We start from the raw sequence: 13,416 nt of genomic DNA, 5'->3' as shown, positions 1-13,416 counted from the left end.
CCTACAAAATCTACTTCCAATTAGCCAGCCTGCCTCTGATCAGATGAACTGACCTGCTTAAAAGAAGACTTCAAAAGCTGAAGGCACCTTGTTTTCTCTTGCTGCCAAGTGAAGGCCAGGGGTGTGCCTGCTGTGCTCTGTGCTCTGGCATCATCATCTTAAGAAGTTTAGCTATGCAAAACCCCTCAGCAGACCTACTTTGTGTAGCAGATCTAAGAAGGGAGGTGGAGATGGTAGCAGCCCTTTCACAAGAAAGAGTAGAAGTACTGAAGGTCTTTTTTTCCTTTTTAATATTTCTCCCAAGATGACATGGAATGTATTTAGAGAAGGGTTGAAGACAGACATTCAGTAGGCACAGGGAAACCATTGAAGAACTGTTCTCAGTTAGCAATAAGGGATAATTCTGGTTTGAACCTCTGTTGCCCCTTCTAGTAAACTCTTTGCTAGGTTTGCATTTAATAGTTGCAAACTTATGTGTCTTTGCACAAATGTTCCAGTTAGTTAGTCCCTTCTGTTTGAATTTCCTGCCAGTACAGAGCTGTTGATGACAATCTGCTTGAGCAAATCTTAAAAAATAAGCACCAGCCTTGGTGTGCTGGTATTACAGTGCTTTGTTCTGTGTTGTTTGACAACCATTAATTAAAACAATCGTTATTAGTTATGCTATCTAAAATATTATCTGAATTATGCTGTCTGAAATGTTTTGTATGTATTGCAGTGCAGGAACCCCAAGATAGAGGTGTATTGCTGTCCTGTAATTGCAGGCATCATTGGCTCTGCTCCAGGTTTGGTGAGTGTTATGCTGGATCAAAGTTTGCTTTTTGGTGGGGATCTGTCTAAACTCATGACTGTAGTGAGCAAAAAGTTAATATTTTCAAAAGCATCAGTTAAAAGAAAAAAAAATATCCCTTTTCTTAAAATCTTATCTGCGGACACATTATTTTCCCAGTAAGTTTGTTATTCATCAGAAACAGAGTTCACTGTAGTTAACGTTTTTCTATTTAAAAGAGAACCAGTAAAAAAATCATGATAGTTTTATTACTTTTTAGAGTGAATCTGACTTCTTAGCAAAAGGAGACATAATATTTGTTTCATTTGCCTTGCCTGGTTTAATGGTTTCATGGGGCCATAAACTCAGTGACATCTATAAAAAGGTGAGCTGGTGCTCCTTACTCCATCCAGCAAGGAACAAAGATGACTAAACAAATCCGAGCAAATCCCCACCTATGAACAATGTCAAAGGAGAATTTAATGACTAGTTTTGCAGAAGCAGCAGAGATAAGGCTCCTATATGATATTTTGCTTGTCTAGTATCACGTTTCCTTCAAATTCGAAGAGCTGAGTAACTCCAGAGTGCTTCCTCTTGTCTCCTTCCTTTTTTAAGCAGACTCCTGTACCAGGATTCAGGACAGGGACCATCTTTTGGCTGCATGCACACGTGTCATCCTGCACAATTGAGCTGTGAATGTTATTGGGGTGTTCCGGTTGCTTAAATATATTGTGTTTTACCAGGGTCTCGTGCTGCGGTGACTGCTGGAGTCTTCCCAGCTTCCCTCTTTAAATCTCTTCCTTGCTCTCTGCCTGGGGAGGGCTTGGGGATGCTGACCAGTGCTGGCCCTTTCTGTAGCACTGAATTGTGCTGATTTCTAGGCAAGCGGCCTGATCCATATTCCTCACCTAGCAGCTCCACAGGCATTGCACAGGGCTTGTGCTACGCTGTCAGAAGCAGGCAGAGGTGCAGCTGCACTGAGGCAGGGAGGAAGAACATGCTGGGGAGCTGGCAGAGCTGCTCTAAAAAATGTCGGGGGAAAGGTACTGAACCGGTAGCAAAGGGGAACTGCAGCTCAGTTTGCGTAGCATCGTTATCATTCTGTATGATTATTCACCACTTCAGTGGTGAATACCCTTTTGGTTCCTGCTCAGAAAGTGATTATTGGGGTCTGTGATCAAGTTGCCTTTTCTGCTCACCTTTCCCCCTCTGCGATTTATCCTCTGACTCCTAATAACCCCCGTGGCTGAACCTGGGGGGGCTGGTGCAGGGCTGTGGGTTCAGGAGGGTGGGGGGGCTCTGGGCACCACCTGGTGCTGGCTCACCCACCCCATCAGCCACCTCCCTTCTCACCCATTCGTGATTTACCTCTGCCAAATGCTCTGGGTGTGCTGGGCCCATCGTTACAACCTTGTCTCTTGATGTTTGTGATGATTTCATTAACGAAATTCGAGACAACCCTCTCGGTGCAGACGTGCGTAATCCTCAGGCTGGGGATTTGAACTGGAGAAACACAGACATCTGGCACTGGGTCCAACCCACAAAGCTTAGTGGGTCCTGAGAGGGAGAGAGCAGAGAGAGGAAAGGGAATTTCTGGTCCCACCATCTAAGGATGGAGGAAACGGGCAGGCTGTGAGCAGCCTCTTCCACCAGTGCCAATGGGCACGGCTTGCTGGAGGGCTGAGGTTTTCACCTGCTGACTGTCTGCCCCTCCCTGCTGAAGCAAAAAGATGTTTAATTGGTATGGAAATGAGCCAGCAACATCCTACATCTTCTTTTCTCTTCCTGGAAGCTCATGGGGAGGGTGAATGGGGGATTCGAGCTTTGCAGAGATCCGAGATATTTTTTCCCCAAACACAAATATTCTGTCTACTCTGCTCGTGCTCTGTCTTTTTATATTTTTCCCTGTTTTTCATCTGCTTTCCGTGTTTTTCTTATCATGACAGTGGTGGTAAAAGATAAACACTGCAGCCAACAATGCTGTTCTAATAAAGCTGCAGTTGAAATAGCAAAGAGAATGCAAATTAAATACCATAATCATTTAGAAGCTGTAGTTTCTATTAAATATAAGTACTTTCCATCTCAGCTTTAGAACGTGGGTGGATTCTATTAAATTTAATTATTTTCCTAGAGGTTTGCAGGGTAAAGGTGTTTCACAAATGCACAGAGAGCAAATGAGGGTGATTTCTTTTAAAAATGGCACGGAACGGTGCAGTTGTTAAATATATGGATGATAAAGACACTCTGTTATTGACTCAACCTCTCCTTTCTCTTTTCAAGTCTGCTTTCTTCTGATGTTGCTGTTCTCTAGCGCTCCCATAATGAATCTTTCAGAAATATTAATTATATATTTATAAATATAAACACTAGTAAAGTTAGCACCTTAGTGCATTGGAATGAACTTTCCTTTTGGCTTCAGTCAGAGCTGGATTGAGCACCCAAGAGCTGAGCCTTTGGGCTTGGACTTCAGTGCTGAAATTCAGTGCTCTGCTCAGCTGCTGCCTGTCTCCAGGGGCCCTGCCAGTCTGTGGATACAACATTGTTCAATATTTACAGCTTGCACCTGGACATGTGAATGCTGCAGCCAAGTCTTGGCTAACAGGAGGCATCTGCTTTTCTTCCATGTCTTTGCAGGCAGCTCCTGTATGTAACCACGTAGCAGTTGTGGAAACCACCCTGTGGCAACCTGCTCTCCCCAGGTACCATGCTTAAAATGGAGTCCAGCACTCAAACCTTTCTATGGATCTGGACTTTGGCGACCATTTCCCAGGTAATTCCAGCTCTCCAGGAAACCTTGTCATCCTGGTGCATCTTCATAGCCAGTAACTAAATGCTCTTGTTTTACAGGAATACTGAGCAAAGCTGACTTCTTGCAATTTTGTGAGTGTAGCTGAAGGTTGGCTGCAGTACACCACAGCTTTGTGCTGCCTTCCAGTTGGTCGTTGGCTCTTCTTGAACCATCCTTTCTTGGCAATTTCTGTTATCGGTGTACTCCTCTGGAGCACTTGGGGAGCTCTAGCAGGATATGGACCTAGCTTTGCAGAAAGCTCTGGTGTTCCTGTAGTTTCTACCTGCCAGGGGATCTGAATCACCTTTTCTGTCTCATTTGCTCTGAATTTCCCTTCCAAGAAAAAAATCAAGGACTCAGAAATAGGACCTGGCTGAGGGAATGTCCTTGCCTTTCCCACCGGCCAGGTCACTGAGCCATGTATGCTGCTCACGTGAAGATGGGTTATATCCAAGATCTCAGTGCTTATCCATTTGGTGTTCATGGAGTACTCCAGTGCCAGGAATGGCCACACTCCAGAAATGTTCATGCTGAGCTTGGGATTGCTACAAAGCCTCTCATTTTGCAGGCATTTGGTGCAGTGTGGGAAGGCACAGCATCACCTGCATGGAAGCAGCAACACAACATGAATCAAAGGTCACCACAGCGCAACACTTCCCATAGGAAGCTATCTCCAGTCAGAATTATTCTTGAGACAAAAATACTCCTCACTGGTGTGAGGTGTATTGGTGTAATGGTGCAATTAAATTATGGATGATAGGGAGAATAAAAGAAAATAAAAGAAAATTTAAAAAGTCCCTCTCCCAGCCTTCTGTCCACCTGCTCTGCAGCTCAGCAGCACATGCTGGAAACACTGCAAGTCCCTTATCCATGGTGGGTTTTGGGGCATAAGGAGTTCAAAACCTGTGTGTATTGGTTTTATGTGGCAAGGTTTTGGTAGCGGGGGGGGTTACAGGGGTGGCTCCTGTAAGAAGCTGCTGGAAGCTTCCCCTGTGTTCGAGAGAGAGCGAGCCCATACCAGCCGGCTCTAAGACGGACCCGCCGCCGGCCAAGGCCGAGCCAAACAGTGATAGTGGTAACGCCTCTGTGATAACATTTTTAAGAAGGAAAAAAAGTTGGGACGGGGAGAAAACAGCCACCAGAGAGAGGAGTGAGAACATGTAAGAGAAACAAGCCTGCGGACACCAAGGTCAGTGCAGAAGGAGGGGGAGGAGATGCTCCAGGCGCCGGAGCGAAGATTCCCCTGCAGCCCGTGGGGAAGACCCTGGTGAGGCAGGCTGTCCCCCTGCAGCCCAGGGAGGTCCACGGTGGGGCAGATCTCCACCTGCAGCCCGGGGAGGACCCCACGCAGGAGCAGGTGGGTTCCCGAAGGAGGCTGTGACCCCGTGGGAACCCTGCGCTGGAGCAGGTTCCTGGCAGGACCTGCGGATCTGTGGAGAGAGGAGCCCACGGAGCAGGTTTTCTGGCAGGACTTGTGACCCCGTGGGGGACCCACGCTGGAGCAGTGTGCTCCTGAAGGACTGCACACCGTGGAAAGGACCCACGCTGGAGCAGTTCGTGAAGAACTGCAGCCCGTGGGAAGGACCCACGTTGGAGAAGTTCATGGAGGACTGTCTCCTGTAGGAGGGACCCCACGCTGGAGCAGGGGAAGAGTGTGATGAGCCCTCGCCCTGAGGAGGTGAAGCGGCAGAAAATAACATGTAATGACCGTAAACCCCATCCCTGTCCCCCTTGTGCCGCTGGGGGGGGCTTGGTGGAGAAATCCGGGAGTGAAGTTGTGCCCGGGAAGAAGGGAGGGGTGGAGGGAAGGTGTTCTGAGATTTCATTTTATTTCTCATTTATCTTACTCTGGCTGATTTGTAATAAATTGAGCTAATTTTCCCTAAGCTGAGTCTGTTTCGCCCGTGATGGTAATTGGTGAATGATCTCTCCTGTCCTTATCTCGACCCGCAAGCTTTTTTGTTATATTTTTCTCTCCCCTGTCCAGTTGAGGATGGGGGAGTGATAGAACGGCTTTGGTGGGCACCTGGCGTCCAGCCAGGGTCAACCCATCACACTGTGCCAATTGTCTGACCGGAGATACCTGGTGGTGCCTGAGTTTGGGAAGATCTTCTGAATACCTGAAAAATTTGCACATGTGTCTCAAACCAGGGCCCAACTCCGGGAGGCATTTTGAATTAGGTTTTCTAAAAATCCGTAGTGCTGTATGGAGAAATTGCACCCCTGTGTGCTTTCCCACTTACGTTTACACAAAGTACAGCAACTTTGCTGAAGTCGAGTCTGAGATAAATGTGGGCATGTGAGAAGAAAATTGGCTTCCATATTATTTCATTCCATGTAAGCAGAACAGTAAAAAGGCCTGAGGATATTTTCCACTGTTTTGTGGTGAAAACAGAGTGAGGAAACAGATTCTTGGAACTGCCAGTGCTAAACCTCATCATCTGTGTTTGTGAAGCTTGGAGAGTAGCTGTTAGTAGATCTTTCAAGGTTAATGTAACTGATCTTATTTTGTTGATTGAATAAATGATTATTTCCAGAGGGATTAGTTATAATCCAGAAGTTAACACATCATTTCATCTTTGATGGTGTTTGTACAAACCTTTCATATAACCTTTCAGGCAAACAGCCCTGCTAGATCAGCACTTTTTATTGAGGCATTTGTTGCAAATCAAACTGGTGTGGCATATCTTTGCATTAGAGCTAAAGGGGAATATTCTGATGAAGCACTTTCTCCTTTGAAAATGCCAATTCATTGAAAATGAAATGTTTCACAGAACTTTTGCCAAGATGTATGCCAGTTGGCATGCTGAGAGTCCTGGGTTTCTACACCCACTTTCCTTGGAATCCTGGCTTGCACATATCCTTTTAAACATCTGTAGCAGGTGGTAAAGGGCAAATTCTGCAAACCTTGTGCTGAAAAGTCCCTCCATGGGACTTTGTGCATGCACAAACATGACTTGGCATGTGTAATGAACATGAAACGGGGGCTGGGAGGAAGGAAGCTATGCAGTGTCTGAATGCATATCTTCTCTAGGAGATCTATTGTACCAGCAGCCCACTTATGTATCTGGAGCTCAGCTGGAATATGCTGCAAAGTGGAGTCACCTTTCGCTCTATGCACAGAGACAAAGAAAATACTTTTAAAGCAAGGCGTCTTTCCAAACGTAATCAGCCAAAACATTTTTAAGCCTCACTGATCTAGCTTGCGCAGCTTTTTAAACTTAATTGGCACTATTAAGTTTGTAAGGAGGAGAAGGATACACAATAATGCAAGTGTGGATATAGAAATATCTTCAAAATATTTAGAAGTAAATCAATTTGCCTTTGAATGAGACATATTAGTGAAAGAATATGGTCTGCATAATGCAAAATCTTTGCTGTCTCACCAGGTTCTGCCAGAGGAATCACAAACATTCAAGAACCTCGGGAAGTTACAGCACCACTTTCTGTTAGGCTGTTGCTTTTTCATCTTTGCAGAAGTCAATGCTTTCTGATGTTGCAATAAAATACGGTTTGCTTTCCACAAAAGCAAATCACTGCTTTATTTTGTTATTGCAGTAACACCTTGAAGAGATAGCGAGTAGATCTGCGTTTTTGAGCGTTGTGGGCTGAGAAATGTATCTGCTCCAGGTGGATTTGCTTTCATGTATATCTTGGTGCAAGAGCAGCAGTGCAGAGCTGATGCACGGGCCCAAGGGGTTGGGGTGCGCTCAGCACCCAAGGCTGGGCTACAACATGCACTGGGGCTCTTGGCAAATAATTTGCCACGGGTGGCATGTCCCGAGAGGCTACTAAGGTGTGTTCTAGACTACAATCTCCAGGTCCTCTTTTTCATGCAGAGATAATCATTGTCTCCTCAGTAGCAGGTTTTGCCTCTGCCTGCTGGTAAATTAACATTCCTCTGAGTACTTCTATCTCTGCATCTGTCTTGTTGTGCATCTCTCTCCGAGCTACCTGCAGCATCCTCTGCCTGTCTCTGAAGAAGGTTCAGCCAGCAAATGCGTTCCTTCCCTCATCCCCTACGGGGGATACTGCCTTTCTGCTACCCCCCTTCACATCTCAGATGCCTCCCCGCAGAGGGTGAGCTGGGAAAACTGCTTGGGCATGTCTGGGGCTCCTCTGTTGTAATATAGATCAGGCAGGAAACCGTAAAAAGCAGTGCAACATGGGGGGGCCATATGGGGGAGGTGAGGCTGTGGTGCAAAGCCTTGCTGGTTCAGTGCCCGTGGAGAAGTGAGGCCCTCGGATGCGTTTGTTACAGGAGCACATTAATCCCACCGAGGAGGTGGGATATGCTGCTGGGCTCAGTTCCCGCGTCTTTCCCATCCCTCCCTGGGCAAGGTGCCTGCTGAAACCCTTGGTGCAGGCAGGACCTGGCTGCCTCCGCTGAGGCTTTCTGGGGCTGCTGAGGGCTGACTTTAGATTGCAGTCCTGGATTTAATCACTGTTTTGACAGGCTGCAAAAAAATATTGCCGTTGGCACCAGGAGCAGAAGGAACACGAGCAGCCCCAAACAGAATGAACCCAAGAAAAAGCGCTTGTCTAGCTGAGGGCTTTTCTCTCCACTGAATTTCAGTGTCTGGCAGCAAATGGCAGAGGTGTAAGACCTTCTCAGAAATAGGTGTCAGGCATAATTTCTAATAGAAAGTATTAGACAAACTCAAGAAATGGGTTCCAGGGAAAGGTGAGCACTCTGAGCTGATTTGCTTTCAAATAGGGTTCCCATAAATAACAGCTTCCAGGCTTTAGGTGCGGTAATGATTTCAGTGCTCCTGTCAAAGACTAAATGAGCTGAGACCCTGTAAGCTTTACTCCCTAGACTTGCATATCTAATATTTTGTAAGATGTAAAGTTTTCCCTGGCTCCTTCTATTTACTTGTGCACATAAATAAGAGATTATATTGAACCTGTTGTACCTGTCAAGATGTGGTCCTTGTGGGGAAGATCCCTGCCTATGTGTGAGGATGTGCTGAAGGAAAGGGAGGCATTCAAGCCAGTGCTAGCTTGCTGTTTCTTATTTTCTTTACAGAAATTTAATATTTTTATGCTCACATTTCTCTTTACCGTTCTGGGATATCTACCTAAACAAATCTGTATATCTGTAATGCAGAAAACTGAGTAAGCTATACTCATTTCTGCGTTCAGTGTTAAGTTATACACAATTTTCCATAATTAGCTTCCTTCAGCTGTAGTTTTTCCTTGCAGTTTTCTGTCATCCAACTGGCATGAAAGTCTCCTAACCTTACTGTAAGTTAACAGATTTTTTTTTTATACCTGTGGTACAAAATCAGATCTGTAATTGTGCCTGTAGATCCTCTTCTATGATGTATTGATTTTTATTACCTGGCATTGAATTCATATGTGGGGAAATAGGTATTACAGATTACTTTTATTGCCACATGTGAATATGTAGTATGTCATCGTGGTGTGTTTCACTTTTCTTAGCAAACTTACGGGCAGTTTTGTTTCGATATACATTCCCCATCACTTGCCTGGTATGCACAAATGTGGGTGATTTTCAAAGCCCAGCATTTTAAAATCAACATGTTTTAACATTTTACTGTCGGTTCTCCGAAAGAAAGTGATTCTAGGAAAATGGAAGAAACCAGCCAAATGTTTAAAAATTCTTCCTGTGAGATGATCAATCTTTCTCAAACAGAATTGTGACCCCTAGCATGCTTAAATTACTATTGATTTTATGGTAAAAAAAATACATTTTTATTAGTTTTTATTTTATTTGGCCTTTGCTCTCAGATCCCTCAATACCATAACTAGTTATACAAACAGTTGATGTTCATATAATAAATAGTCTTCACAATTTAATTAAAAAGTCAAGCTGTGCAACTATTTATCAAGCCCAATGAGTAAAGATCCTGCCATTTTTATGTCATAAATCAGAATATAGACTGTCAGCTTAATCTTCTCTGTTTGCTGATGCACCCATGGTATAACATTGTGTTGGTATGAGCACTTGAGCATTTTCTACAATGCTTCAAAGTTAGGCAGCCCAATAGCTGCAGTAAGCCCAGGTTGCATTTGTATTTCTTATTGCTCTCAGCAGTGGATTATCCCCGCTCTTGCTGGTGTTTTCTTAGGCTGAACCATGTGTGGCAGCAGGTAATGGTGAGTGTGGTGATGTGTGGCTGCATGGACCCCTAAATAAATGTCTTTTGAATGCCTGTTGGTTCTTGCCACAAGACAGTGACATTTTCTGGATGTGAACGTGTTGTTTAGTCATATGGAAAGCCACTAGTGCCTATTGGCATATTGACATTTCACTGTTGTAAAACTCTTAATTTAATGCATTCTATCATTTATCATGGACAAATTGATGGGTTCATTCGCCTGTTGTCCACGGAAAGGTCAGCCACGTCTGCCTCACCAGGGAAGGCTGGTGTGTGGCGAGGAGGAGTGCTGACTCTCGTTTCTTCCTGCCATCACTCATTAGGATGCTATTTATTACACAGGGTTATAAAATTGTCTTCTGCTTCAGGCCTCTGCTGGGAAGGCTGGGCCCTTCTGCAGAAATCACCTGTTAAAATGCATCAGTCCTTTCCAAAAGGATGCGCAGAACTCTGCGGGACCTCCAGAAATGGGTGATTGAACGTGGTGGCTGCCGTTGAGGGGCTGTTAGCTGGGACAGAGGGGACGTTGCAGCCTCTTCATGTGAAGAACAATGTCACCCTGGCTGCGGGTGACATCCTCGCATCGTTTCAGCTGTGACAACCAAGCTGGGTGCCCTGCATGGCACTGAGGGTGCCAAGTGGCTCCCGGCATCATGGCTTTGCTGGGGTGTGCGGCTGTTTTGGCATCGCCAAATTCGAGTTATGTTGCTCTCTGAATAAGTTTCCATTTACATTTTTCATGATGGCTCTGTGAAAAGACATTTGAAGAAAGACTTGCTGCATGGCCAGTCTTTTGACTTAAACTCCCATGCTGCACTTACCTGAGTAGAGGGTTTCTTCCCAGCTCCAACTTGCCTGAGTAGATGCCTGAGTGTGTCTGCACTTACCTGTCCTGTTCAGCTTTATCATTTGGAAGATTCTAAACTGAAAATAGGAATATGATTTCTAAGGTCGGATACCTCATGCTGAGCAGATAATGGCACACATGGACACCTGTGTGTGGGCTCTGTGGGAGCTGCTGGTGTTTGGGTACCTACCAGTGATTATCTGGATCTAGCTCAGAGGGCTGTGGTTTATAATGGAAGCTCTAAGAAGTTTTCCAGATTTTTCTTGGACTGCCGGAAAGTACCTCCCCATCCTGACAGCCCCTCAGCACAGGGCTTTAGTTCTGGGAGACAGCTCTGTATTTTCTAGATAGTTGAAGGTTTAAGTGTAGAGCAGCTATAACTGCCTCAGTAATAATGGAACTGGGAGATTTTTCATCACCATTCTCCATCCTGGTGGGGTGCATTGTGGCTCTCACCCCTTCACTGTGATTTCACCATCATTAATGAAAGGAAAATTTTGAGGTCTTGAAGTTTTCTCACGTCATTTCTATAGTACTATATAATTTTATATAAATGCATTCATGCTTTTTCAGAAGTTTATTTCTGTTCAATAGTATTCATTAATATCTTCTCATCAAATAGTTTAAAAGCATTATACAACAAGTTTTGAATAGAATAGCAAAAAATTACTGTATGACTTTATCAAAGTGGAGTTAAGCCAATTGTTTCCTTGCACCTCCATAAGAATACAAAGAAGTCTTTGAGTTCACCTAGCTAAAAACCTAAGCTAGTCATCCCTGTTATCAACTCATTGATCCTCTAACTTGATTAAATTTTCTGCACTGTAAAGAACAAAATCCATGTGGGCACATGGCCTTTGCACTGAGCTGATGGATCCATCATGAGTGCTGCTCTAGTCACCAAATTAAGTGGAGTTAGAAAAAATTGCTACTTCTGTAGTAATATTCATCATTAAGTCTACACAATTAATACATTGCATATGCATTTCAGGTTTATCTTTCACAAGTGTATAATAGTGGCCTACTTATAAGAGTTTTATCCTATAATTTGTTTATTGATAATGAAATAAAAAGAAAAAATTAATTGTGGGTACACATGATACCTGCCTACAGCTATTGCAGATGTATCCTGTTTGAATCAGTGCACTAACATAAGGGTAATAATATTCTATCATGTTTGTAGTAGTAAGGAATGAATATCTTTTAATAGTTTTTAGTCAGTAAACAATATATTTAATTGTACAGACACTGTTGAGTACAAAGGACAGGAAAATTTGTCTTTGATCCTTCTTCCTTCTTCCTTTCGTCATGGCAGAGCACTTGCATAGAAGTTCTGAATATATCAGGTAAATGAACAGCTGGAATGACCTCAAAGCAAAGTAGGATTTACAAGACATGGAGTTGGTGTTCAAATTTCAAAGTAACAAAAGAATCCTATGATGTGCAATGTGTAAAGTGGATGTAGTGATTTTGATTCTGAGCAGTGGATTCAGCTTATATCACCTTGTTTCAAAGTCTCCTGAATTCACAGTTTGATTATTAAGGATCTTAATAAAAAAACCCCTAAGCTGTTACTTTCAATAACTATTGTTTAGTCTCAATTAATTAATATATAATTTCTTGTAACAGAATGAAATCAAAGCTTCTAAATTTTCTGTGATGTGAACTTAAAAAAAAAAAGTGATATTTTTTCATGTGACTGCAAGATTTAAAAATAGTCATAGAATGTTTTTTATTGAAAACGTACCTTTTGTCTTAAAACAGAAAATTACCACATTCCATATGAAAACGCTGGGACCTTCCATCCTCCTTGAAACAAACTCTCTTTAAAATCCCAACAGGAGCAGGGTGTGGCTGAAATTGGGGCACTTGACAGGAGTTTAAACTCCAGAACGTCAATGAAAACCTTCTGGACAATTTCCTGCTGACGTCGCTGAGACCCCTCCACTATCTGGGGCGTTGTGAAGGGGACCTGCTGTGTTTGGGGTGCCGTTGGCAACACAAAGGTGATGAGAGTAGGGCTGGGTCCCTTTTAATCAGACCTGTCATGCTCTGGATGCCCTGCTGTGCTGCTGATTGCCCTTGTGCCCTTTTTCCTCACCTACTGCAAAGGTGAGCCTGCGTCCCTCTCTCTATGCACTCCCCAGGCTTTTCTGTTGATGTGCCATTAATTTGCAAGTTATCAGAAAAAAAAAGAAAAAACCACCCCCCACCCCCCGCCAACAACCCCCAAACCCACCTGTGAGCTATGGGCAGATGGAAATAATGGCCAATACTGCTGCATCAGCAGAATGAGGTGAGTGCAGGCAACAGCCCCAGGCATGGAAGAGTGAGCATCCCCTTAGCTGTGGGATGCTGCCCTGGTCTTAAAGTGTAGCTGAGCACGCTGCCTCTCCCTAGCACAGTAAACATGGCTTTTTGCCTGTTTTGCCTCTACTGTTTGCTCTTGCTGTTTATCTGAAAATGGAATTTCAGTGCTCTTTACCTCCATTTCAGTCTGCTGAATACATGTATTCATAAAGGTGTTGGTGGGGGATTTTGCAGGCCCTCTAAGAGAGATAGTTGGAGTGCCCTGTTACAGTTTATGTCTTGTGTACATACCAACGTGGTTTTAGGCTTCCCTGGATTTTATGCTGGGAGAGAAATAAACTGCATACAGAAGGAAACCTGAAACATGGTATGAGCTAATTGCATGGACAGGGCCAGGCCAAAGAAAAGCAACCAACGCACTGGTCCTCCTGGTAATGATGCGATGAATTGTAAATTGTGCGTGAGAAGGTACGAGATGCTGCCTAATATGCTGCTAGCCTGATCACCAGAAAAATCTGTAGGTAAAGCACTAAATGTGTGGGGAATTGAAATTCAGTTCAAGTGCGGCTGAGTAGGT

At 44.1% G+C, this 13,416-nt stretch overlaps 1 long non-coding RNA gene across 1 annotated transcript; it reads left to right on the top strand.

Moving 5' to 3' along the window:
* The first annotated feature begins 717 nt into the window (after positions 1-717).
* On the top strand, positions 718-7,407 carry LOC138690652 (uncharacterized). The gene is made up of 3 exons (XR_011329409.1): positions 718-790; positions 3,404-3,539; positions 6,947-7,407. It is a non-coding gene; the product is annotated as an uncharacterized lncRNA (long non-coding RNA).
* Positions 7,408-13,416: the final 6,009 nt, after the last annotated feature.

Source organism: Haliaeetus albicilla, chromosome 23 (genome assembly GCF_947461875.1).
Source record: "Haliaeetus albicilla chromosome 23, bHalAlb1.1, whole genome shotgun sequence".
NCBI classification, from domain to species: Eukaryota; Metazoa; Chordata; class Aves; order Accipitriformes; family Accipitridae; genus Haliaeetus; species Haliaeetus albicilla.
This window is presented reverse-complemented; position numbering and strand designations above follow the sequence as displayed.